This window comes from Rattus norvegicus, chromosome 1 (genome assembly GCF_021556685.1).
Source record: "Rattus norvegicus strain SHRSP/BbbUtx chromosome 1, alternate assembly SHRSP_T2T, whole genome shotgun sequence".
In the NCBI taxonomy this organism is placed as follows: Eukaryota; Metazoa; Chordata; class Mammalia; order Rodentia; family Muridae; genus Rattus; species Rattus norvegicus.
In genome coordinates, this window is record NC_141534.1 from 101,273,735 (window position 1) to 101,300,824 (window position 27,090).

At 43.9% G+C, this 27,090-nt stretch overlaps 1 protein-coding gene and 1 long non-coding RNA gene across 9 annotated transcripts in view; one reads left to right on the forward strand and one right to left on the reverse strand.

Moving 5' to 3' along the window:
* Window positions 1-27,090, reverse strand: part of Zfp536 (zinc finger protein 536) — a 461,365-nt gene that overhangs the window by 78,166 nt on the left and 356,109 nt on the right.
* On the forward strand, window positions 9,043-26,993 carry LOC108349103 (uncharacterized). 2 transcript variants are annotated; one of them, XR_015646343.1, is made up of 4 exons: window positions 9,043-9,342; window positions 21,722-21,843; window positions 22,009-22,129; window positions 26,893-26,993. It is a non-coding gene; the product is annotated as an uncharacterized LOC108349103 (long non-coding RNA). The 2 variants fall into 2 exon arrangements; XR_015646344.1 differs by having other exon boundaries at window positions 9,091-9,342; window positions 22,006-22,129.

A 27,090-nucleotide genomic window follows, 5' to 3' on the forward strand; every position in this document is an offset into this window, starting at 1 on the left:
GTTAGTGCCGGGTCCGTCTGCTAGCACCATGCACAGGTCAGGGCTGAACAGAAGGGCCATGCTCTTCACGTGAGATCGGCCGCAGGACTATTTCAGGTCACTGCCAGAGGCAGGACACTGTTGGAGAGAGCAAAAAGGGAGAACATTATCTTTACCTGCGACCACTCCGAATTCCGCTGAATCTCTGTGTCTACAATACACGGAGGGAATGAGAGATCATACCGCAGGGACACTATGATCCAGAGAGGTGAGGCATTGGGTCCAAAGGCACCCAGCACAATGAAGGCACCCCTGGGACCTCATTCTCCTGCCTCGCACCTAGAGTTGAGAGACAATAGCCTCCCCTTCAAAAGACAGACCAGTTAGAGGAGCCCAAAGGGAGTCGTATCCAGAGGCAATTAATGGGAAACCCCTCGTGGATGAGCCCCACCAGAGTGGGCTCCGGAGACCTCATCACTACCTTCTGATTGCTGTGCGTCCATCGCTTTCCGCTTATCGAGGGTTTGGCTGAGCCTTAAAATACACACTTCTCCAGTCTAATAAACAAGATGGGGGTGGGGGCGGGGTGCTGAAGGTGAGGGCTTCCCTGAATCAGAGTGTGGCTGTTGCTGGCTGGACGCCCCAGTCTGGCTCGGTCACCCCTGCAGCACATCCGCTCAGCACTCACTTCCCTTCTGCACAAGTAATTAAGAAACACCTGTGTTTCTCTGTCAGGCTGCACATTTGGGGAGAGCATCTCTCATATCACTTGGAAGGGGGGACTCAGGTCCCCTCTTGAGCTCAGCTGTGGTGTGGCCCAGGGTCCCCTTCCTACATCTCCATCGGGGGATAGAAGCAAGCCTGGGGAAAAAGTCACAGCAAAAAAGTCACAGCTCTACGGAATCTGCTTCAAAATGGCCGAAGCGCCCCCCCCCCCCGAAACTTCGCAGCGTCAGGCTCCTGGAGGTGCCTCGGTGCCAGCTCTCAGGCTATGCCAGCTATTGCACAGGCGAACAGCTTGTATCCCCATGAAAATCAATGGATGGAACAAATTGTATTAAATTATGTAAAATGATACTAAAGAGCACATTCTACCAGTGAATAGAAGGAAAAAAATACCCCCCCCCAAATCTTGTTTTAATAAATCTGGCAAAATTATAGAAGACAATTAGGAAGGGGGAAATGCTAAATTTTTATGGCATTTAAAGTCACATCTCCTGGCCATAAGCAGAGGCTGGGGATTTATCCCCTCATAGGTCAGACAGGCATAATTCTTTCGTATGTCTGACACCTTGGAGTTATTTATTACCCTGCTCCAGCCAGCGACATCTCCTGCCTCACTCCCTTCCATGGAGACAGACTGGACCAAGCAGCAAAAAGGAACAGGCAATGTTTTGTGGATTCTTTTTTTTTCTTTTTTTAATCAAATTTTCTTCCTTTCATTTAATATTTTTTCCTTGGTAAATAGCTGTAATTAGCATTGCACTTGAGATATAACCTCTTGCCAATGTGAAGGAAAAAATTTGGAAACGTTTTAGCCACTTCCATTCTTTTGATTCCTTCATGTAGCTGCCATTTAGAGAGAGAGGGAGAGAGGGAGAGAGGGAAAGAGGGAGAGAGAGTGAGAGAAGAGCAAGAGGCAGCAAGAGAGAGCGAGAGAGCGAGAGAGCGAGAGAGACCCTAAGGCAGGGTGTTTAACAAGCCAGGAGTCCTTTTCTGGACTCTAGCTTTAACTTCAAGCCCCCAAAGCACTGTGGTAGTCCCTGGTCCATGTCAGTCCCAGCACCAGAGGTCCAGTCAGTCGTGGTGTTGTTCCTACGTAAGAGCTATCTGAGCTGACTTGGGGTACAGACGGTGTGTGAAGTGCTCCCTGAATGAAGTGCACCCTTCATCTGTATGACCTGGATTGGACTGGGCACAGGTTCTAATTCCACCCCGTGCTTATGAAGATTAAGATAATTAAGTTATACCAAGCTTCTCCGTGATTTCTGTCACAGAGTGAAGCATTTCCTGAACGGTAGCCTCTGGCGTTTGCGTTCTCTGTAGGAGAACTTACTTTCTTCTCCTAGTTATGACATAACGGGGCCAATGCTCACCTTAGACTTGCCTGGGGAGAAGGTATCACTTGGGAGGTACAAGCAGGTGACTGCAGATCAAATGCTTCCTGCTCATGCACCAGGCGAGTTAACAGTGACTATGTGGTGGGTGGATGAGGTCAGGTGGGAGCCCTGAGTTTACGCCCCTGAACCCCATGGTTTGATTTACAGAGTTCACCCAGACTCAGTCATCTCTGCTCCTCTGGAACCAGAGCTGGGACCTCACTCAGAGGCCTCACCCTGCATTGTCTTCCATGGCTGCCATCCCCTAAGCCTAGGTGGCCACACCCCAACCAGCTTTTCTCTTTACCATGCCCAAGGTCATCCAACCTTAGACTTATTTAATACGCTCGTGTTTAAATTGAGCATGTGTAAAGAGTAATAACTATCTTTAAGTATGGTTTTTTAATTCTTTCCTCTAACATCCAAACAACAAGACCAAACTAACCTAACAAACGAACAAACACCTTCACGGCCCATCATGCATAGGGAGGAATCTGAAAGCCTACGTGACAATGTTTTAAAAATGTTCCTGGGGTTGGGGATTTAGCTCAGTGGTAGAGCGCTTGCCTAGCAACCGCAAGGCCCTGGGTTCGGTCCCCAGCTCAGGAAAAAAAAATGTTCCCAAGGCTGGAGGAATGGTTCACTGATTCATTAAGAGCGTGCAGTGCCATTGCAGAGGGGCCAAACTCAGGTCCCATCACCTATGTCAGGTGGCTTCCAACCATCTATAACTCGAGCTTAAGCTCCAAGAGATCAGACTCTCTACACTCACTACACTCCCAGGCACAACCACCCTATACATATCCGTGTAACTAAAAAAATAAAAATACATCTAAAAATGGATTCCTCCTAGGAAGCCTTTACTCTCCTTGCTGAGAGGACTACCAGAGGCCATGTGAGGAGGACCAAGGCTCGTTGGTGGCAGGCCTTGGGCTCTTAAGAGCAGGACTCACTATGAGAAAGAAGAGTCTGGGATGACTGACGGGCCTAGATGTTAGGACAGGAGGAAAGGGGAGGGACCAACTAAGAACGCCAAGAAGTCTCACAGAATGACTGAACTTAGGGGCTTTCTTCTCGTATGTCGACCTACATCTCAGAGTACCACACGCACCATGGCATTCCCCCAGTTGGCCTCCAAGGCTGAGTTTCACAAAGCAAGAGAGAGGGTTTATACAGTAGTTGGGAAGACTTGTAAAGAGCTTAATTCTCAAAGATTTGGGTGTTTGGGGATTGTTCCCTGTAGCAATAGGATTGGGACAGGTTTAGTGGACAGTAAGTAGGTCATGTGGGCCCCATCCTGAAGAATGGATTAATGTTGGTCTCTTGAAGTAGACCAGATCTCACGGGAGTGAGTTTGCTGTACAAAGTATGGGTCGTACAAACGAGGCCACCCCAAAGGTGGCTTTGGTCACTCCTATGTGAAGCTGTGATATAGTCAGAGGGCCCTCGCCAGGCTATCATACTGTTTTACCCTTCGGCTATGAGAATCATGAGATAAATAAACCCTCTTCCTTTATAAATTACCCATCCTTGGGTGTTTTGTTATCTCCAACAAAGATGAACTAATAGAATAAGTCATAGTGAGGCAGGCTTACTTCCAAACCTTGTCCCATAAAGTACACAACCTCTCTAACTCATAAAACATACGGTACATTTTTCATTCATTCATTCATTCATCATTCATTCATTCATTCACTCACTCACCTATCCTTCCATCCCTACCTCCCTCCATCCATCCATCCTCTCATTCATTCGATATATTGTAAAGACCAGCCAGCACCAAGCACCCATGACACGCTGGAGTTTGACTAACCAAAGAAGCAGACAACTCCTTTATCCATGCTCAGGACGCTAGCGTAGCCCTGAAGATGGACTAGGCAGGAAGGTAGAATGAGAATCGTTCACACCTTAAGTGGGGGAGGGATCCTCAGCGGAGGATGCTGTGGGATATCACAGATGAGCAGAGACCTGAGCAAGGTGAGGATCCATTTTCGGCATTTAGTGTGTGAATGCCCTGCAGGGGGCAGAGGACATGGCAGTGTGATGGCTTTGAGACAGGAGCTTGACAGTTTTTACACAGAGAGCCGGTATGGGCAGAGTCAAATTCTGTCACAGAAGTTTCGAGTTAGAGGTGCACAGGTGGGTCAGCCTGTGACAAGAGGAACCCCCAGGGATCTGAACTTTCCTAACAGTGTCAGGCAAGACATCGAGGGGGGACAATTAGTAACATAGGCAGGGGGTTCATCCGGTCTCAGTGCACTTGGTCCAGTGTGGTGAGGAGAAAGGACTGAAGGCAGTCTTCAGACTCACTCTGAAAGCAGCGTACAGATATGAGGACAAGGGAAAGCCTGGTGGTAAGGGGGCAAGAAAGACACTCTCAACTTTCTACCTGAGATCACAGTGGGGCAGAGTTCCTGTGGTCAGAGGGATGAAGGATGCAGGCTAAGTGAGGTGTCATGGCTGTCTGGGGCTCATGCTCTAGGGACTAGGGGACTCAGGGCGGTACCAGGAGGCTAACGGAAGTCCCTGGAGACCAGCAGCCTCCCTCACTATCCAGAACGTATAGTCTCTTTCACCCTGGCGATGATGCCTAGTAGTGAGTGGGCCACCAACTCAGGTCATCCTAGCTTGCAGCCAGGTTGCTGCAGGCTGTACCACATTCAGATAATACCTCCTTAAATAACTGTAAAGGACAGAGACATACAGTATCCCATCCCCCATCCACAACCCCAAAGCCTCTCACTACCTACGGGAACTATTTTTTTTTTCTTTTTAAGAAAAAGACTTTTAAGGAGTGTGAGCGTGGGCCTGACTGTTACACTTTTCTACCAAACAAGACGCCGCATGTTACAATTTCTAACAACCAATACAGAGCAGCACTTCTGACTTACTGGGGGCCAGGAGTCACGAGTGCATGGCAGTAATGGGGATAGGGAACCTAGGGCATTAGGCTGCCCCAACCATCCAGCAGCAATTGTCCCGTCAGAACACCACTGGGTTTCTAGCCATAGCTTAGTTGGCCTTTGCTGATGTCCCCGAGGTTTGTACCTGCTGACGGGCACTTAAGGCTGCATTATGAGCCCCTTCTTTGGGCAGGTACAGCCGTTTCTATACTTACAGCTTTTTATACACAGCAAATTGCCCCAAAACACCCAAATAAATAACAGGGAACCTATTCTTCCCACCTGCCTGAGGGCCAGTTGAAAAGCAGTGGGAAAAACTGACGCTCGCTCTTACTCACCTACTCACCTCAGCGGGAGGGAAATGGATGCTTCAAGCCCAGGCCGGGAAGTTCATGGTGAGCCAGTTTTGATTACTACGGGTTTCTGTTCAACTGTGCAAGCCATTTTTAATCTCCTGGTTCAAGAAGTGTGTGTGCCTATGAATTGAAGGGCACTGAACTCTACCTAGGGAACTGGTTCGATATGCTGTGGTTTAAATGCAAATGAATCAAGCAGGATTTCCAAAGAGGAAAGGGTCTAAAATGAACAGGAGGGCAAAGGAACGTGGGTCTTGGGAGATGCTCTGAAGGTCCCAATCCCCAGGGGCTGTAGTGATGCCTCCTGGTCAAGTGTACCCTCCAACCATGGGCAGCACTGCTCTGCCGAAAGTCTAAGGTCCTGTGGCCAGATGTCCTCTACTCCAGCTGTGTCTGTCATAGCTTCAGACTCTGTTGTATTTAAGACAGACTTTAATGTGGTGGCGTTGGTGGTGCTGGTGGTACAGGTGGTGATAGTGGTAAGATAACACTGTTTTAGGTTTGCAACTCTGCATGGCTTTGTTTGTTTGTTTGTTTGTTTGTTTGTTTGTCTTTAATAACAATGGAACAGGGATGGAGAGATGGCCTGGGGCTTAAGAGCACTCACCAATCTTGCAGAGGACCCGAGTTGGGTTCTGAGAACCCAGGTCAAGGACACACAACTTCCTAAAATTCCAGATACTATGGATATGGTGCCTCTGGGCTCCACAGACACATGCACTCATGTGCACATATGCACACACAGACATCAACACATACACATAACTAAAATAATAAAATAAACCGTAAAAACATGGAACACTTTTAGGCTTACATTTCCTCCCCTCCTCCTTCCCTCTTTCCCCCTTCCCCTCCCCCTTCCCTCCTCCCTTCTTCTTCTCTTCCCCTCCCTCTCTCCATTCCTTCCTTTCTTCTTTTCCTTGATTCCTAAGGTCTTGTTCTGTAGCTTGCCCAAGTCACCTGGAACTCAAAATCCTCTAGCCTCAGTCCTCCACATTGTTTTATCTATCTTTTTTTCTGTTGCTGTAATGTGCTGTAATCCCGACAACCAAGGCAAGTTATGGAAGAAAGATTTTATCTTGGCTTATAGTTTTAGAGGAGTATGAGCCCATGATGTCAGAGCAAAGACAAGCAGCCAAGAGTTGGCATGGTGTCTGGGGCAGGAAGCTGAGGCTCTCTCACAGCTTGAACCCAGGGCATGAAGCAAAGCGAGCAACTGGAAATGGCCCAAGTAGTTAACCCCTCAAAGCCTGACTCCAGTGACATCCTTCTCCAACAAGACCACACCCCTGAAGTCTCAAACAGCGCCAACACTACTACGGATCGTGTGTGAATACACACACCCCACACATCACCCTCATATGGCCAGGATCCATGGTTATGCAGGGATGGCAGGCGCATGCTGCTGAGTAGAAAACTGCTTCATGGATGCAGAGGAGACATTTTCCTTGAGCCTCTGAGCCCCATGGGGTCTGGACTTATGGCACAGAGAGGCAGTAGCCTCTTTCTGTGGTCTGGCCTCAAGTGTTAGGACAGAGGTCAGCTCCCGTAGAAAGGCTGCCAGATCGTCCATAGCGATCTGCAGAAGATACCTCTGCCACTGTTCAGGGAGGTGGGTGGGGCGGGGAGCCAGGGGAATTATCCAGCCATGGGTGTGTGTGTGTGTGTGGTGGGAATGGAGAGTAGACCGGCCTTATCAGATTCTGGGGACAGCAAGGGAGAAAGGGAATGGTAGAGGTAGGTGAGTAGGTGTGGAATTATGGGGATGTGTGATGAATAAGTCCTGGCACACAGCCTTTCAAGGTTTAACACACACACACACACACACACACACACACACAGGCACACACAGGCACACACACACACTATGTAAAAAGGTAGACAGCCTGATCTGAATATCACACATGTACAGTTGTGGAAGCACGACATGATGGTCCACAAATATGTGCAGTTTTATACATTAATTAGGAAAATATTTTTAAAATTTCAATGCTATCAAGTTTCTTTATTCTTGATATAAATAGCATTACCTGGGTCCTATGGCGGCTCTCACCCCTTATCAAAGAAGCTTCATTTTGCAGAAGATGAAGACCACAAGAAGAAGAGAAAGCCACAACTGGGCAAAATGGAGAGAAGAACTGACCGAGGGGTGCCCAGCCTAGGTTACAACACTACGTAGCGGTAACAACAAAACCCAACACCACGAGGGGCAACGCTGCGCAGAACATGCCAGGGTCTGATACAACCAGGAGAGAACCAGCCGTGACATCCATGTGGTCAGTGGCAGAGCCATACCTAGGGCTGTGGATGAAACACCACAGAAGAGGGGGAAGAAAGACTATAGGAGCCAGAGGTCCAGGATGGGAAGTCTACTAGGAGATAGGCTCTTCTGTATGATAGGGAGGCTGAGCTCAGGAAATCTCAATAATATGTTGCCTACACAGAGAAGGATGTCACCCATTGACGTTCCAACATGGATGTGGGAATTCTAATGGGGCTTTACCTCTTGAACTACAAATGACTAATGGTGTCTAAGAGGGAAAATCAGTCTCATCCAGGGATGAGAACCTGGTTGCTTATCCAGCCCCAAGTGGTCACTCCTAAACACATACCAGGAACACTAAATGAACCCAGCAGCTGTGTATTAATAAAGTTATAGAAATACATGCATGTGTGTATATAATAATTGTAATTAAAATAATCTGAAAAAAAGGTGGGAGGGGTGAGGGAGGGGCTGGAGAGGAGAGAATGGGGGAAATGATGTAAGTATAATACTCGCATATAAAATTTTCAAAAAATAAATTAGACCGTTATTATTGTTATCCTTATAAAAGTCTTTCATCCAGCTTGAAGTGTAATTGGCAAATACAGATCACACACATATTCAAGGCCTACCGCATGTCAATCTGACAAACACTGGCAAGTGTCCTTGATTTCGGAATGGAACGAAATGACAGAACAGACTTAAACATTATTTTTTTTAATCTAGGAGCTCCTCTTCTTATCCACCCACCCCTCGCCCACCCCCAAAGTATGCTCCGTGCTCTCCTCAGATCTGACTAAAATTACTTCCTACAGCTGAACACCAGATTCTAAATGTCACCTCGGAAGACTAGGAGACCATCTATTTCCTATTTATTGCAAATATTGTCTGGTGTTCTGCATCTAAAGAATACTCTTGATTAGGAAGGCCCTTCCTTTTGTTCCCAGCTTCTAAAAATATAAAGGCTATCACAAAATATGAAATAAAACCCTAGTACGGATGACACAAATCTTTTCCATCAGACTTTGCGTGTTTATGTGTGTGCGTGTGTGTCTGTATATGCCAGAACTGGGGTAGCACATTAATATAAGGATTCAAAAGAATAATTAAAGATCTACCTGGACACAAATCTGCCTGAGGGAGGACCTTTTATGTTGTTTTGCATTCTGTGTGCCACTCAAAAGGTTTGCAACTGGGAAATGATGTTGAACTAAAATAAGACAAGAGCACATTGAGGGAAATTATATCCTGTCCAATGAGTTGACACCCCCTTTAGACAGCTCACCACGGCGGCTCACTGCAGTCACCACTGGAGCACATGGGGTGACATTTAGACTCTGCACAGTAGCGCAGGGGGGAAAGTCATGTCTGCCGAGCGGCCGAGTGCGGAGGGTGAGCCTAGGCAGGAGAACGCAGAGTGCCCTGGAACCGCCAACATGTCTGTTCTTAGACCACGTGGACAGACGTTACAGCCGACTAGTCCCCTGCACCAACCCTTGGCAGACTCTGTTCAGATCTGCCCCTGATAGAGTTGATTTCTCTTGCTGCTGACACTTTCCTCATTCTTTTTACCTCCTTTTAAAAATATTTCTCTCTTCCAAGAATTCGGTAGATGGTCCCAAACCAAAGACGTTACAGAAGTCTTCCTGGATCTCAGATACCCACGTGGGATGCGTCACTTTGAGTACGATGACCAACTACTGCCAATGAAACTGAAGATTTTACAGTATTCCGCCAGAAAGGTTATTGGGAGTCTCTCCCTTTCCTTTCCTCTGCCTGCCCCTCTCTCCATCCTGCTGTGCCGTTCTCTCCTCTCTTGGATGATGTTGTACATGGAATGGTTCCCGAGTTAGGACTAGATGAAGCAGGGGCTTGCCCAGGGATGTGGACAGCTCAACCACTTGCACTGACATTCTGAAACTGGTACCCGGGATGACCCTCAAGCAGCCGATGGGGGGATGGTACACACTGCATGGATACACTGGACAAAGGCCTGAGTCACACTACAGTGGACAGCTCAGGGTGGACTCTGAGCTACTCAGAATGGCGCACAACTGGAAGCATAGTTTATTTCTGGAATTTTTTTTAAGTCATGTTTATGTTTATTTTATGCGTGTGGGCATTTTGCCTGCACGTATGTCTATGTACAATGTACATGCCCACTGTATATGCAGGGTAGAGGAAAAATGTCAAATATCCTAGAAATGGAATTACAGATTATTTTGAGCTTCCAAATGGGTGCTGGGAATTGAACCCAGGCCCTCTGTAAGTGCAGCAAGTGCTGTTAACCACTGAGCCATCTTGCCAGCCCTTATTTGATATTCTTGAACCATAGTTGACTGCAGATAACTAACACAACTGAAAACAAAACTATGGAAAAGGGACATGATGACATGAACACAATGTAAATATCAATCCCATGCCATAACTTTGTGTCACATGCCTGGCATCCGTAGGTACCCATTCATTCAATGAATATTTATTGAGCAACTACTGTATTCCAAGAACTGGTGCAGTTACTAGAAATATAAACAAACAAGGCAAACATTTTCTTTTTCTTCATGAAATTCCCCTTCTGAAGGAGAAGGACTAAAGACTAGTAAAGTAGAAAGAATAAATTTATCACATATATGCTAAAAAGTAGAAAATGCTACGAGAGAAGAAAGACAGAGTAAAGAGCACAGAAAGTCTCCGGAGAGTTTGTATTGGGAGGTGTTCCTTTGACACCATGAACCTCAGCTCTTGCTGTAGTTGCCTGGTATCTATCCCCCCCCTCTCTCCCCCCCCACAGAGCTCTGTCTTTCCATGAGACGTGTCTGTCTGTCTTTCCTGATGAAAGGCCATGCACTTTGGTCCCAGCAAAGACCAGATGCTAGCTCCTGTTGGGTTTGTGGTATACTACTCGGTAGCAAGAGAGAACAGGGCCCCAGGGCTCCCAGGAGCAGAATCTGATATTGGGATCAAGTCTACATTACTCTTTACTAGAGGTAGGTGGAAATGGGAAGCATCATAAAAGAGGAAATGGTGACATAGGAACTTCATAAAGAGGCATGGCCGATAGCCAGAGGGGAAACGGGTGGATGGAAGCTGTGACTTCCACTAAAGGATGTCCACTCCCCACTTACCACTCCTTCCGGCATGCCAGCATAGGGGTAGGGCATGTACAACAACATGGGAAGCTGTGCCATTGTTATAATATGGTTGCCTGGATAAGACACGCACAGTGACAACACTGAGCTTCCAATATGGAGGAGGGAAGTTTCACAAGGTCCCACACCTACATGAAGAGCTACAGGGGATTAATGGCTAAGAGAGAGATACTCTCCAAAAATGAGGCTTCTGATAGTTTACCCAGTCCCAAGTGGTCAGTTGTGAATACAAACACACATACATATAGACAAGCACATGAACACACACACACACACGCGCGCACATATAAATATACACATGCATACATATATATATACACACAGAGATGCACACACACATATGCATATATGTGAAGGGGACACAGAAGAGTTGAAGTGGGGAAGGAAGTTGGTGGAAATGATGCAGGTACAGTAAATACCAGTACTCAAGTATGAAGTTGAAAAATCGTTTAAAAAGAAAATCAACAGACCATAACTGTTCTACCAAAATAAGGGTAGAGGGATGTAGAGTACCAAACAGAGACAGGAACAAGTCCTGTAATGACGCTCTGCTTACAAATCAGCCCAATACAAGATCTTTGAGGCAGCAATACTGAAGGGAAACCAGCAATCAAATGGCTGAGTTCAAAGCTCTATTAGACACAGAATGAGTCAAATAGATCCTCTAAGAAGAGGTCAGTCTACAAGGTGGGCTTGATAAAGTAAACAAAGTTTAAAAATCCAAAACTGAATCAAACAACTGAAAGGGCAGAGAGATGAGCTAGACCAAAAAAAAAATCTCTGAAGAAAACAGTATTTTAAAAAATATAACAAAACCCCACAGAGCAATAGTACGTTCCTCAAATAACGAAAGACAATCTCTATCTCGAGACAGTCCACCTAGCATCGGGATACCCTCAGGGGGGTTAGAGAGCTAATGAAAATGTACAAATACATCGGAAGGCTTGAGGGTGTTATTAAAGTACAGTGGTGGCTACGAAACACTATAGGTTCTCAGCTGCTACTGTGCAAACACCAGCACGCACAGATGAAGAGAGCTCAGAGAACACAGCAAGTTTTTAAAATGGCAATGCACTATTGTTAGCATTGACTGTCAACTTGTCAGGACCTGGGAACATTTAAGAGATGAGCCTCTGGGTGCACCCGTGTGAAGGGTTATTTCAATCAGGTTAGCCTCTGGGCAAGCCTGGGAGGAATAGTTAGTTGGGTAAAGTGAGCTAGGACTATGTACCCTCAACCTCTGTGTGCACAGCAGGGCTCCCTAGGCTCTAGTTCTAAACCAGTTGCAATGACTGGCTGCCTCTGGGTACCCCCTCTTGCCACCAGGACTCCTCTATTGTGAAGTACTTGACCCTTACACAGTGAACCAAAGCCACCCTTTCTTTGACAGGAAATTTTATCACACCAACAGGAAAAATAACTAAAACAAATGCTAAGGTGGATTTTAATAGAAAGTCATCCAACTAGAACTGAGTATGATTTTATATCCATTTAGGTTAGATCTTGAATGTTCCCCAAAGACCTGTCTTTGGAAGGCTTGGTCCCCAGTGTGAGCCAATGGAAGATCTCCATTTCTTTGGGGGTGTGCCTTTTGGAGAATATTAGACTTACACTCTTTTTATTTTATTTTATTTTGTTATTCCTGGCCATGGTGTCACCATACAATCTTTTCACAGGCTCAAGTGTAATGGGCCCAACTGATTATGAACTGGAGCCTCCAAACCTGTAAGCTAAATAACCTTTTTGTCTTCCTAATTGACCTGCCTCAGGTGTTCTGTTACAGTACTGGATACATGGTCAATGTAATGGATACATATAAGTCATTTTGTGATAAGCCTAAAATAAACCATAATCCTATATGTGTAATTCTTTAGGCAAATAACATAAAAATTTGGTGTTTGTACCAGGTAAATTTAAATGAAATTAGACTCACTTCACCCTAATCAGTTCAATCAGACTCAGTGACTGATGTACAGCACCCAGACGTAAAACCACAGGGCAAAGCACCACAGTCAAAAGGACTGTGACTCAAGAAAACAGAGCTCAGAGGGAGGGTATTAGAACCTATACAGCACCATCGAGAAGCTGCAGAAGTTCTGTTCTCCTGAAACAGAAAACTGGCATTCTTTCCAAATGCCCAAAGACAAAACACACAACTACTGTAATTTAATCATACAGAAACCTAGCACATAACCCAACTCCAGAGAGGTAAATGGTGTGGTCTCTGTGCAGAGTGCATGCGAATCAGAATTGCAATTTCTTTTCTTTTTTTTTTAAAGATTTATTTATTTTATGTATGTGAGTACACTGTCACTGTCTTCAGACACACCAGAAGAGGGCATCAGATCCCATTACAGATGGTTGTGAGACACCATGTGGTTGCTGGGAATTGAACTCAGGACCTTTGGAAGAACAGTCAGTGCTCTTAACCACTGAGCCATCTCTCCAGGCCCTTCCAGTTTCTAGAATAGGAAACAAAATACTGAACGTTTAGAACATTTTAAAGATTAAAGAGCATTCAAGATTAAGTAGAAATTAAAGAGAAATGGCAGAATCCCTAATTTAAAAACAAATTGTGTATCAAAGGGACATAGATATAACCAGGGGGAAAGAAACTTTAAAACACAGGTTAGAGGCTCAGTGGTTAAGAGCGCTGGCTGCTCTTCCAGAGGACCCAGATTCAAGTCCCACACCCACATGGGAACTCACAACCCTCTTGTAACTCCAGTTCTAGGGCAACCAATGCCCTCCTCTGGCCTCTGTGGGGATAACATCCATACAGTACAGAGTCGTACATGCAAGTAAGACATCCATACATCCAAAGTTAAGAAATGTTGTTTAAAATCTAGATTACTTAATAACAAGTGAAGAAAACATGTAAACCAAGTACTACACAAATGTTGACATCACAGGACAAGCTCTCCCTCCCCCAGCAAAGAGCTAGCCATCCCTGAGGCTGAGAAATTGTGGGCTGTCTGAATAAAGACAGAAGACAATGTATATCCACAAAACCTGAGAGAATAAGATGGGTAAAACTATGAATAAAGGAAATACTGTATAAAGAATGCATTGCAGGGTTGGAGGGATGGCTCAATGGTCTGTTCTTGCAGAGGACCCAGGTTCAGGCTTGATTCCCAGTGCCTTCGTGGTGGCTCACCGCTGCTTGTAACTCCAGTTTCAGGGGAACTGACACCTCTTCTGACCCCTTGTGCCCAGGCATGAGTTCAGGCAAAACACCCGTAAACACAAAACAAAAAGTTTAAGAGGAGAATGCGTTGTTTAACTGTGTACAAATAATTTTTAATGAACTAAATGGATACCTTTTTTTGCCAAAGAGAAATCAACGAGGGGGGAGGAGAGAGAGAGAGAGAGAGAGAGAGAGAGAGAGAGAGAGAGAGAGAGAGAGAGAGAGAATTTAAATGAGCCAATTACCATGAAGGAAAGAGTGAGAGTTACCGATGAGCTACATAAAGAATCCACCAGGCCTCCATGTTTCTATGCCTCAATTCTATGAATCCTTCCAAAGACACGCGATCCAAGCTCAGTCTGACTGCTCAAGAGTTTGAAGAGGAAAAAAAAAATCCTCTTGACTATCTTTTGAAGGAACAGCACTGATAGCAAACCCTGCGAGAGATGTTTTCAAAACCATGCCTCTAATAGTGGAACAGGAGTGAAACAAATCCTAGGTAATGCTGGAACAAGTTGACAGGTAACAGTATACTCAGAAGAGAGAGGCTGCCCTGGGACTAGTCCAGGTCCAGGTAGTGAGAGGGTAAGGTGAGAGGGCATACATTTCAGGACTGCTTGGGCTACAGCTTGAGTTCAAGGCCAGCTTGGGCAATGTATCTGTTGGTTCTGTCTCCAAATTTAAAGAAAAAAGGATATGGAATTAGCTCAGAGGTGGAGCCCCTGCCTAGAATCCCTATATAAGTGACCGGAGGTGTGGCTCAGTGATAAAGCCCCTGCCTAGAATCCCCCAGTGAGGGGCTGGGGGCGTGGCTCTGTGGTAGAGCCTCTGCGTAGAATTTCCCTGTGAAGTGCTGAGCAGTTGACTCATTTGCCTAACAAGAAGGAGGCCCTAGGTTCAATCTTCACTACTGAATAAAATACCTTAATCAAGTAGGGTTAATTCTTTAAATAAAAAGATATTTTAATGGAAGAAAAATCTATTAGTGGAGCGAATTCCTTAAATAAAGAGATTCTTTAACATAAGAACATCTATTAATATGATTCACTATTTTAATATTATGTCAGGGAAAAATATTTGATCATCTCCACAAATTCCATAAGAGGCATTTATAAATTTAAACATGAATCTCTGATTAAAACAAATAAACAATCAGCCCAACAGTCCTCGCAGGGTATTTCTGTCACACACATATGGCCAGATGCTGAGGCGGGAAGGCTGAAATCATGCGCCTTGGAATCAGAGCGGGGACCCGCCACCACCCTCTTACCGAGCGTCTTCTGGAATTTATTAGTCACTGTAGTAGAGAAAGAGAAAGAAAACATGTATAAAGGAACGCTGTTGTTGTTGTCGTCGTCGTCGTCGTCGTTGTTGTTGTTGTTATGTGATATGATTTCATCCCAGACTACTTAGGAGAGACCAATGGAGGGAAAAATAAAGAAATCATAGGAAAATTCAAAGAGTGATTATCAAGCGAGGGTATAAAAACCCACCGGTTAAAGCTGTGGTTTTCAACCTGAGGGTCCTGACACCTTTGAGGGTTGAGCGACTCTTTCCTAGGGCTGCACATCAGATATCCTGTATATCAGACATTTGCGTTGTGATTCACAACTGTAGCCATGTTATGAATTACAGTTATGTAGTAGCAAGGAAAGTAATTTTATGGCTGGAGGTTATCGTGACATGAGGAACTGTGTTCAAGGGTTGCAGGGTTATGCAAACAGCCAAGTAGGATGAAGCAACAGAGGAAATATTTGACTTACAATATAGAGTTGAGGCGGGGGCTAGAAACAAACAGAATGAATTTCAGGCTACCTTGCTTTCTGGTGCTTTGACGAATACCATGACCAAAGCAACTGGGGGAGGTAAAGGATTTTTTTTTCATCTTCTAAGGTACAGTCCATCACTGAGGGAAACCAAGGAGGCACTGAGGACCACAGAGGGGTGCTCCTTACTGGCTTCCTCCTCATGACTTGCTCATCCTGCTTTCTTAAACAACCTTGGATCTCTGGCCTAAGGATGGTTCTGCCCACTGTGGGTCAGACTCTCCCTCGCACATCAGTCCTTAAAGGAGAAAACACTGGGCAGACTTGCACACAATCTGATGGGAGCAATTCCTCAGCAGAGTCTCCCTCTTCCCAGTGACTCTAGTTTGTGTCAGGTTGGCAAGAATCAGCCACCACAGATCATAAGTGAATGAGCAACAATCGTTCAAACCCCAGAACGGCGCTTTGCCTCTGAGCCGGTGCTGTAAACTGTCTTTTTGAAGGTCTGTAAATTTTATCATAGTTTTTCCTTTCCAACCCTTGAATAAAAAACTTTGCTAAATATTTTTTTCTGAAGAAGTTCGTTTTCACCTGAGACCAAAGATCACGCAGGAAAGTAGTTGGCTAAATTCTGGAGAAAGGAGAGAACGCTGAGTTATGGGATCACTAATTTGGCTGCAGCAGGTGCAGAAAGAGCAGACAGGTCGACTTGGTGAAATGAGGAGTGAAGAAACGTGAGAGGTATGAGTGCATATGAGAATTGGTGGACAATAAACATGCCTTCTTAATGAGGGAAAGAATAAAGGGTGGGTTAGTAGAGGGTGTTTGGATAACGGCTAGCATTGGAAGAAGGATCAAAAGGATAAGACTGGAACGTTAGCTCACTCCCTTAAATCCCAACAAAATCAAGATGGTTAAAGGTGGACATAGAAAAGGGGAGGAGGGTGATGGCCAAAGAAGACATGTAGGTTGATACAAAACCTGGGAGTGAGCTTGTTACTGAAGCTGCAATATGACAGACAAATCCAAGAGCAGAATTCGAACTTCACTACGACAAAAATCTAAACAAAATCAAAAGGCATATGACACTCTGGGAAAAATATTTAGAATAGAAGTGACAGAAAGGGGCTAATTTCCTTAATATATAATAAGCCCTTGCAAATCAGTGAGAAAGATATCAATCATGTAACAGAGGGGGGGGGGGAAAGAATGGGCAAATGATGTGAAAAGCCACGTCATCCCAGGGAAAGAGCTAGAGATGAGAAACATATGGGGAGACGCTCAATGTCACTCATAATTAAAGACATGCAACTAAAACAACGGCGGACCCATGAGCTGGGCAAGTGTCTGACTCTGAGCAGCTCTGCATCTTGGAAATTGTTTTGTCAGCCTCTCTGTATCTGTCTCTCTGTCCATCTGTCCATCCATCCTCCCCTCTCCCCTCAGGCAGATGGCCAGGTTTAAAATGTGTGTGTGTGTGTGTGTGTGTGTGTGTGTGTGTGTGTGTGTTCAATCTGCTTGTGCACAAGGCACTCGTTAAACAAATTATTGTAGATCAACACAAAGAACTAGGGGCTCTCTGCAATACAAAATATTTACAAGGATGTGTCTGATTTCAGCATAGAACAAACTGTTATGGTTTAAAGATGGATCTGTTGTCTTTTAAAGGCTGATGTGTTTGGTTGCCAGCTTGCAGGTGGTGGAATCTTTAAGAGGTGAAGCTTAGTGGGAGGAAGTTAGGTCATGGACCATGCCTTTGGAGGAGATGCTGAGCTGTTGCCCTCCCTGCTCCCACGCTATCTGCCACCGCGAGGCAAATACTTCTACCACAAATCACACCCCCAAAACAGTGGGGTCAAGTGACCATAGATAGAAACCTGGAGCACAGATAAACCTTTTTGTCACAACATTATTTTTTTCCAGGCATTTTATCACAATAGTGAAAAACTGACCAACACAAGACTGAGGTATATATATATAACAACATATGTGATGTGTGTCCATTTGTTTTTGCATTTTTTTTTCGGAGCCGAGGACCGAACCCAGGACCTTGCGCTTGCTAGACAAACGCACTACCGCTGAGCTAAATCCCCAACCCCTGTCCATTTGTTTTTAAAATGAACATATGCACGTTTTGTATAGAAAACACCTGGAAGTATATGTATCAATCCAATGCAGTTAGGATGAGAGGAAGTCAAGATTCTCCTTTAAATGTGTATTTTTTTTCTATAGGTTTAGCCGAGAACAGCCCTTCCGGGATGCTGAAACATGACAGATGTATACTGAAAAGGCGTGGAGCTGATTCAGATGTGTTTCAATGGCCAAATCTGTGGCAGACTGAGCAGCACCTACTGATAGCAAAGCAAATATATCTCATAGGACAGAGCTAATATCAAGAAGCTCAATGATAACAAAAGTGTGTATCTGACAGAAGACCTTTTATAGACAGATTCTACCTTAAGAGTCAGAGAAATGAGTATTTCTGTAGAGTTGTCTAATGACTGTTATGGGCAAGCTCCATCAGTTCAAACCTGGAGTGGGGAGAGAAGGGGATGGCATGCACAAGAGAGCATCAACAGGTTCAGGATGTCACCATCATCTCAAAGCTCTGTACACAAAGCATTTTCCCACCATAAAGGGGGAAAAAAAGAAGCAGTAACGTTTTGCCTGGGATTTGTGGGATAGACTGTCTCAGCTCAATGATCAAATGTGACCCTCATCAGGATGAACCTTCATCCTGGATGAATCCCTGAGGGCTCAGTGCTCTGAGGTGGCATTCTTCCACAAAACCCATTGCTTCTATCTAACCACAAGAGCACAGAAGGTGAACTGAAGCTGAGAGGCTTTCTACAAAGCAACCCATCTTAACACTTCTTGGGTGTCAGGGCCACCAAACATGAAGACTGAAGGCCTGCCTTTGGTCGGAGGAGACCTTGGAGATGGAAAAGCTGAATACAAAACTACCACATGGTCTGCTGAATTAGATCCTGGCTCAGAGAAAGAGCTTCAGTTGGGGGACTCTGAGCAAGGGCTGAAGACTGATGAATGACATTATTCTGAAGTTCATTTCTTAGTTTTGATCTTTCAGGGCGGGGGACTGTGAAGCTGTTTGTATTTGATGGACCCTGGATGAAAGGTAGATTTTCGTATTTTGAACCATCCCTGCATCCCTGCAATGAAGTCTACTTGATCATGATTGATGATCGTTTTGATGTGTTCTTGGATTCAGTTTGCAAGAATTTTATTGAGTATTTTTGCATTGATATTAATAAGGGAAATTGGTCTGAAGTTCTCTTTCTTTGTAGGGTCTCTGTGTGGTTTTGGTATAAGCATAATTGTGGCTTCAAAGAACTAATTGGGTAGTGTTCCTTCTGTTTCTATTTTGTGGAATAGTTTGAAGAGTATTGGAATTAGGTCTTCTTTGAAGGTGTGATAGAATTCTGCACTAAACCCATCTCCATCTAGTCCTGGGCTTCTTTGTGTGTGTGTGTGTGTGTGTGTGTGTGTGTGTGTGTGTGTGTGTGTGTGTGTGTGTGGTTAGGAGACTTTTAATGATGGCTTCTATTTCTTTAGGAGATATGGGACTGTTTAGATGGTTTACCTGATCCTGGTTTAACTTTGGTACCTGGTATCTGTCTAGAAAATTATCCATTTCACCCAGATTTTCCAGTTTTGTTGATATTGGGTGGGTGGGTGGGAGAGTACCCTCATAGAGGCAGGGGGAAGGGATGGGATAGAGAGTTTCCAGAGGGGAACCAAGAAAGGGGATAGCATTTGAAATGTAAATAAAGAAAATGTACAATAAAAGAAGAAAAGAAAGGTAGCAGAGCTCTATACTTTTATTGGTTTATTTCTAATTATTCTTTTTGCGATTCTGCTATTCCTTTGAAATAAAAAGTTTAGAAAGTAAATTAAGGATTCTTGAAGATGGTTCAGCCAGTAAAGGTGCTTGCCCCTAAGCCCCACATGACCTGAGTTCGATTTCCAGAACCAGTGTGGTGGAAAGAAAGAACAGAACTGACTCCTGAAAGGTCTTCTCTGACCTTCATATGTGTGCTGTTCTACACACACCAACACACAGGCACATGCAAAATAAAAATAATAAAATATCTCTTCTTCCTCACTCCTCACTCTTCCTCTCTCTTCCTCTCTTCCGCTCTTCTCCTCTTCCTTCCTCTCTCTTTCCTCACTCTCTCTTCTGCTCTTCCTCTCTCCTTCTTCTCTCTCTCTCTCTCTCTCTCCCTCTCTTCCTCTCCTGGCTTGACACGATAAAAAAAATAATAAAATATAACAAAAAATTAAAATATATTAGAAAGAGTTCTTCTAGAAGTCCATGGGAAAAAACTAGGCAAAGCCAGGCATGGTGGTGCACACCTTTAATCCCAGAACTTGGGAGATAGAGGCAGGAAAAGCTCTATAAGTTCCAGGCCACCCTGGTCAACATAGTGAGTTCCAGGCCAGCCTGGTCTATGTAGTGAGTTCTAGCCTGTCTAGTAAGTACCTGTTTGGAAACATAACAAGATGAAAAATTTAGAAAAACTTACTGGGTTGGGAAGCATTGGGCACACAGCCTCAGAGCTCAGATGAAAATACTTCTAAGCAAGAGCCTAGAGCATACATCATCCTTTTAACCTCTCCACTTGAGGGTTTACATATACCTATACACATATACAGGTTCATAGATACATACACCTACTTACTGATCTGTGGATTCATCCATCCATGTCACAGACATTTATTGAGATTGATGGATGGATTGATGAATAGATATTTGTATTAATGGTTAGATGTATATTAAATATGATTAAATGACTGTGTATATGTATGGATAGATGAATGGGTAGATATAAGTATATATGGATGTATTTTATTGATGAATAGATGAGTGGATAGATAAATGTATTATATGTCCATATGGTAAATGTATGTATTGCATGAATGGATGAAATGGTGGATAGATGGGTAGATGTATGTATATGTGTATGCCCCCATACTATCTTTTCCAAGTCCATAAAATAAGGAGACTAAAACTCACTGCAAAGATAGAATGAAGCTTGCACAGGATCCCGACTCTGTCAGCAGAGCCACTCAGTTTACGACCTGGAATCCCATTAGGAAGACAGGGAAATCGCCTAGGACACAAGACCCTTCCTTGATTTTGCCTGTAAACTCGGGAAGCTGAAATGATTGTTCTAGAATGTCCAGGGCCAAGCAACAGGGGAAGATCTGAGCCTAGGAGCCTTGACTCTTAGCTCCCAGGGCGAGCCACCGATTCACGCTTAAGAGATGAAAATGATTTTGAAAACCAAGGCCAAAGGCCACAGGCATATATTTGCTGCAGATTATTGACACGAGTGTGCCATGGACCTAGCCAATCAGAAAGTAATTTTATAAACACTGTTATTAAACAGAAGGGCAATTACTTTAAGTACTGGAAAAATGTCAGGGTCATACACGAATTTTGTGGGTATCACATTTTATTTGACACTCAGTGGATCAATGACTCCAAGAAAATTTATTCAGAAATACTATGAACCATGTCACTAACCTTGAAGCTGAGTCTCCCCTGTGTAGATTGCCCAAATTTAGAGAGGAATCACTTTTATTTTATTCTATTCTTTGTCCTAAGAAACCAGAAAAGCAGTTAATGCTTTTTATATATAAAAGTACAGAAATGTTCCAGAAAAGGGCTCAGAACAACTTTCGTTTGAGGAGCTCTGTGGTTCATTGATGTACCATTGAAAAAGCAAAGCAAAAATACAAGCAAACTTCAGTTTTGCTTGTATTTTTGACAAAAACTAGACTGGGATCCCTCGACCCACATCTGCCGAGTGGGCTATCTTGATATATGGTGATGTTGAGCAACTGTGCATGTGACTCCCTTTATGCTTGCAAAAAGAGGCTACCTAGAGAACAGTCAGTCCAGAGGACCCCTGAGGACTAGGGTCACCATGGTCCCTAATGCTTCAGCTCCTTCATGTCATGGAAGACTAGCTATCAACCTAATCTTATGTTTCAGGTCTATCATGGGCATAGAAGACCAGCCATCAGCCTCTTGGGACTGCCTGACGGATGGACACAATGCTGACTGTCGTTTCCTACCCCATCCTAGAGCCAATCAAAATGACACACGTAACTAAGGTTGAGTTTTCAGATTTAAATACATTGGGAACACTGCATGGGTTTGGGGGGTTGCTTTATTTTGGGAGGTAGAATCTTATTGTTTTGAATGTTACTGCTAATTTTTAAAAAAGGTGTATGATGAATTGTATTGTCCACTCTTTTTGTTTGTCTCCCCACAAGAAGAAAGCTTTTGAACTGGAAGTGTGTTTCTGCTTCCCCTTGAGATCAAAGTTTCAAGATCCTAGAAAGTTCTCAATAAATGCCTGTGACATGGATGGATGAATCCACAGATCAATAAGTAGATGTATGTATCTATGGACCTATATATGTACATATGTAAATGTGCATATGTGTGTATTGTATATATGTGTGGAATGATGGATGAATGGGTGTATGAGTGAATGGATATATGGGTTGTGGGGGGATGGATAGATATGTGCATGGATGCTGAATAAATAGATGTATGCATTATATGCATATAGAGATGGATGGGTAAGCAGATAGATGTGTGTGTTGTATGTATATATGAATAAATGTGTGTTTATATGGGATGGTGAGTGGGTAGACATATGCACATATTGATAGATAGATAGATAGATAGATAGATAGATAGATAGATAGGGATAAATATATGTGTGGTTGGATAGATGAGTAGATGTATGTTTGTATTGATGGATGGATACATGTATGTTTGTATGGAATGATGGATGGATTGATGAATAGATATTTGTATGAATGGTTGGATGTATATTATATATGATTAGATGACTGTGTATATGTATAGATAGATGAATGGGTAGATATTATAAGTGTGTATGGATGTATTCTATTGATGGGTAGATGAGTAGATAGATAAATGTATTGTATGTCCATATGGTAAATGTATGTATTGCATGAATGGATGAAATGGTGGATAGATGGGTAGATATATGTATATGTGTATATGTATATAAATAGATGGATAGATATACATATGTTTGAACATATACATGGATGATGAGCAGATAGATGAAGGTATGGATTGCTGGGCAGATCGATGGATGTGCTGTGGACATATCTATTTATCTACTCACATATCCATATACATACATGCACCAATATGATACATACATAAAATACATCTACCTACTCATACATACATGTACTCATACATATATCTATCTATTCATCTACCCATCCATCCATTCATCAATCATTCCATACAAACATACATCTTTTATCAACCCATATAAACATGCATCCACCTATCTATCTTTCATCCATCTATCTATCTACTCACCCATCCATATGCATATCTATTCATACATACATACATACATACATACATACATACATACATACATACATATGTGGATGTGCTATGGGTGAAAGGTGAATGAATACTTTTCTATATTCATTTTCAGTGACCCCAACCTAAATTCACAAATATGTAACCATGATCCTCTGAATCATTTCCAAGCCGTTTAAGAAAATACTTTTCTTTATACTGCCCTACATTAACTCCTCACTGTAGATCTGTTAGAGAGGGCTGACAAGAATTATTATTCTATTTGCCAGCTACAAAAATTGAGATTCAAAGATGTTAAGACATGGTCGCAAAGCTCTTGAAGAGAGAATCAGGAACAGTATGCAGTATAAAAATATAGCAGAAACCAGGAGGGATGACACATGCCTGTATTCCCACTAGTCAGCAGCCTGATGCAAAAAGACTGAATTTGAGCCCAGTGTGGGCTATTCTTTTTAAAACTGGGAAGGGAAGAGGAGGGGAGAAGAGGAGAGGGAAGAAAGGGAGAAGGGAAATGGGAAGAGGAGGGGAGAATAAAAGAAAAATGCAGAGTACAGTTGGAGGTATTTATATCTAAGCCCAGGAAGAGTGGTTTGGAACTGCACAGGAAGTGCCCAGTCTGCATATCCACTAGAAATGTTTTGTTGAGTCTTGGAGAAGCATACACTTGACTGTGCTTGCATTTCACGGGTGACTTCTAGACCACTCTGATTGCAAATGTAGCCCACTGGGAGTGGCCGACAACTCTTGCTTTAATATTTGGATGTTTCCTTATTTCTTTCTGCAAGCTGAGATGCGGCAGGGTAGTATGGTAGACATGTAAAGAGCATCTGAATAGCAAAAAGGGGGGTGATTGTACTATTATGGTCTAAAGGAGATTTTTTTTCTGGTTATCTGGTCTATCAAACCAAGCCAGCAGTTTGCAATGCTGTAGCAGGCAAACCCAGAGGAGACAGGATAGGCACAGGCCCTGTCTCTTCAGTCCCCTACGTGTCTATGCCTGGTGGCTCCTGGCTTTGAGGTGAGAGTTGATACTTTTCCCAAGTGACCATCACTACAGAAGCTTATGCATGTAACCTATGATGGGACCCTCAGAAACCTACAGAGGCAACTGTGTTGTCCAAGACTGCAGATGTCCTAGCTGCTGGGGCCTAGCCCCCTGAGTCAGACAGATCTCCCAACCCATGAGCACTCTGTCAATGTGTTTGAGAGCACTCAGATTGCCACTAAGAAAGATTCATTCTAGGTCACAGACAGAACTCAGTTGGCCAAACAGATGGTTCCTCAAAAATGCTTCAGGCAGGGCTAGTCTGGGCCAAGTCATCTGGAATTCCAGTGCTGGTTTGTGTTCAGTAGGCACTTGTGCCAGTTCAAACAAGATCAGGCGGTTGGACACATTGCTTTCCTTGGTCCTTCACATCAGAAGATACACACAAAGAATTCACATCCCTACCTGCTGAGAATAAATGACAGTCGATTGCTCAGCCATGACCAAGACACCTCTACTACCCCCTCTGAGTTTCAGGGGACATTGGGGAAGAGAAGGTAGAAAAAAATGTAAGAGCCTGGAGGTAGGGGAAAGGTCTATGAAGAGCTACAACATCATCTGGCTGGGGCACAGTCATTGCAACCTCTGTCTCACAGCAGCTGTGCTTGCCTGTCGTGGGCCTGGACAAGACTGGTGTAGTCATCAATCAAGCATGGACCATGGAGGGACCGAATTGTACCATTTAAATGTTTGCAAATACTCTTCCAAATGATTGCACTGAAAATAGCTTTCAAAGCAGGCATCATTGCACGTGCCTACCATCCCAGCACCCTGACATGAAATGCCAGTTCAAGGACAGCCTGGTCTATACAGCTCAATATGTAGTTTACCCCTATACCACAAAACAATTCACAACGACAAAATCAATTGCTCTTGCAATTTCTCGTGTATGAATGTATTATGCAAGTTGATCTGCACGGGCACACAAAGGATGCTTCGTGAGCACTGTCTGCAGGCATCGAAGCAGCCTAACGTTCAGGCAGGACTAGTCAATCAAGGTTCTACAGACACTAAAACACTAGACATGTGGAAGCCATGTAACTAAAGGCCAAAGTCAACATTCCTACAATTGCTTCCTTCATTTTAAGTGAAAAAAGGCAACTTACAGAAATATGTAGCGTTTGATCGCTTTATGACTATATTTTTAAAGAACGGAACTACTTATAAGTTTATATTCCTAGTATATGATATACATATGCACAGAAGCTTTTTTTCTGAGTATATGTTATATTCATTTTTAAGATTTTTTTTAAAAGTTTCATTGAAAAGGAGATGTGAGAGAAAGCTATCAAAGGAGATCTTAATTAAAACTAACTGAAAGTGATAATAAAAATGGCTCCACCAAATGTCAATAAAAGGCCTCATTTTGCACCAATGAAAACAGACTGTAAAGGAAATGACACATAAATTCAAAGGGAATCTTTCGAGAGCATGTTATTGCACACTCAGCCACAAGGAGGGTACTGGGGGCTCTGCTGAAGACTCTTTCATAAATAACTTTGACACAAATCATTACCCTGTGGAACTTGCTCCAGGCTGTGCATTCTGCCCTGGACAATACAATGACTGGACCTAGGCCCAAGACACCCCAAATTCTGACCAGGCACCCAAGACTTGCAAGCATTCCCTTCCTGCCACTCTGACATCTTCACTTTCCTTTCCTTCTGTGTCCCAGGCAGTGGCCTCATGCTGGCCACCATCTTCCTGTGCACGTCTGGCTTCATGACCATGGCTACCCTCAGTATTCCAGAGGTAGCATTTTACCAGAATCCTTTTCCTATCCATCCATTTCTTCTTTGACTGAGGCCACCCGGCCACCTTTGTCTTGTTTTGGTTATTTTGAGATGACGTCTCATTATATAGCCCTGGTTGGCCTTGAACTTGCTGTGTAGCTCAGGTCAGCCTGACCTGTACCATCCTCCTGCCTCAGCCTCTCAAGTGTGAGGATTACAGGTGTGAAACACAAGGCTTGGTTGTAAGTCTTTTTTTCTTTTTCTTTTTTTTTTAATAGAGAAAGAAACCAGGGCAGGGAGAGGCTAACTCTCAAAAACAACAACAACAACAACAACAAATAAACAAAAATAAACAAACAAACAAAAACCACACATTAGGAGAAGCATGACTGGACTGGAGCCCACAGTCTTTGTTCACTAAGCCAACTCCAGCACACACTGGCTTCACTTCATCACGTTCATGCCCATGCCTCCCCAGTTCCTTCCCAAAGAGGAGCCATCCTACTGTGAGTCTACAGTCTGCAAGGCCTCAGCCCCTCGCCATTGCTTCCTGTGGTACCATGGAATATTTGCTCCATCTTCTACAGACTCCCAAATTCCCTGGATTGTCCCAAGTTAGACATGTCTCTGTGTGTGACAATGTGTTGATTGACAGCTGGTAGCCCCTAGGTATCTTTAAATTCACTTGTCACCCAAAACACCAAGGTGGGATTAGAAGGCTCGGGACTTTGAACTTTAACTCCCAGGCCCGACAGATGGATGAGGGGAGAGCTGGTTAATGATTTCTTCAGTCACACCTAGGTAATAAATCTCCATTAAAACTCCCAAAGAATTTAGAGAGCTTCCTAGGAGCAAAAGCGTGGCAGGCCCTGGAGAGTACGGTGCCTGCAGAGGACATGAAAGCCTGGCCTCCCTTCTCTGTGCCTTCACTATAACCATTAGAACACCCACCCCACCATTCTAACATCTGCACTTTCTTTTTGCTCTTCTGTTCCCAACAGTGGCCCCATACTGTTTCCTGTCTCCTGTGTACCTCCGGAACCGGTGCTTTTGACAATCTGTGAGCTATTCTCAAAGAGTAATAAACAAAAAAAATTGAGGAGGTGGGCTAAGATTTATAGCTGAACATCCAAAGTGCAGGTAAAAATGTGTGGGGCTTTCCAGAAGCCCCTGAGGGACCTAAGGCTGCCTTAGGTGGA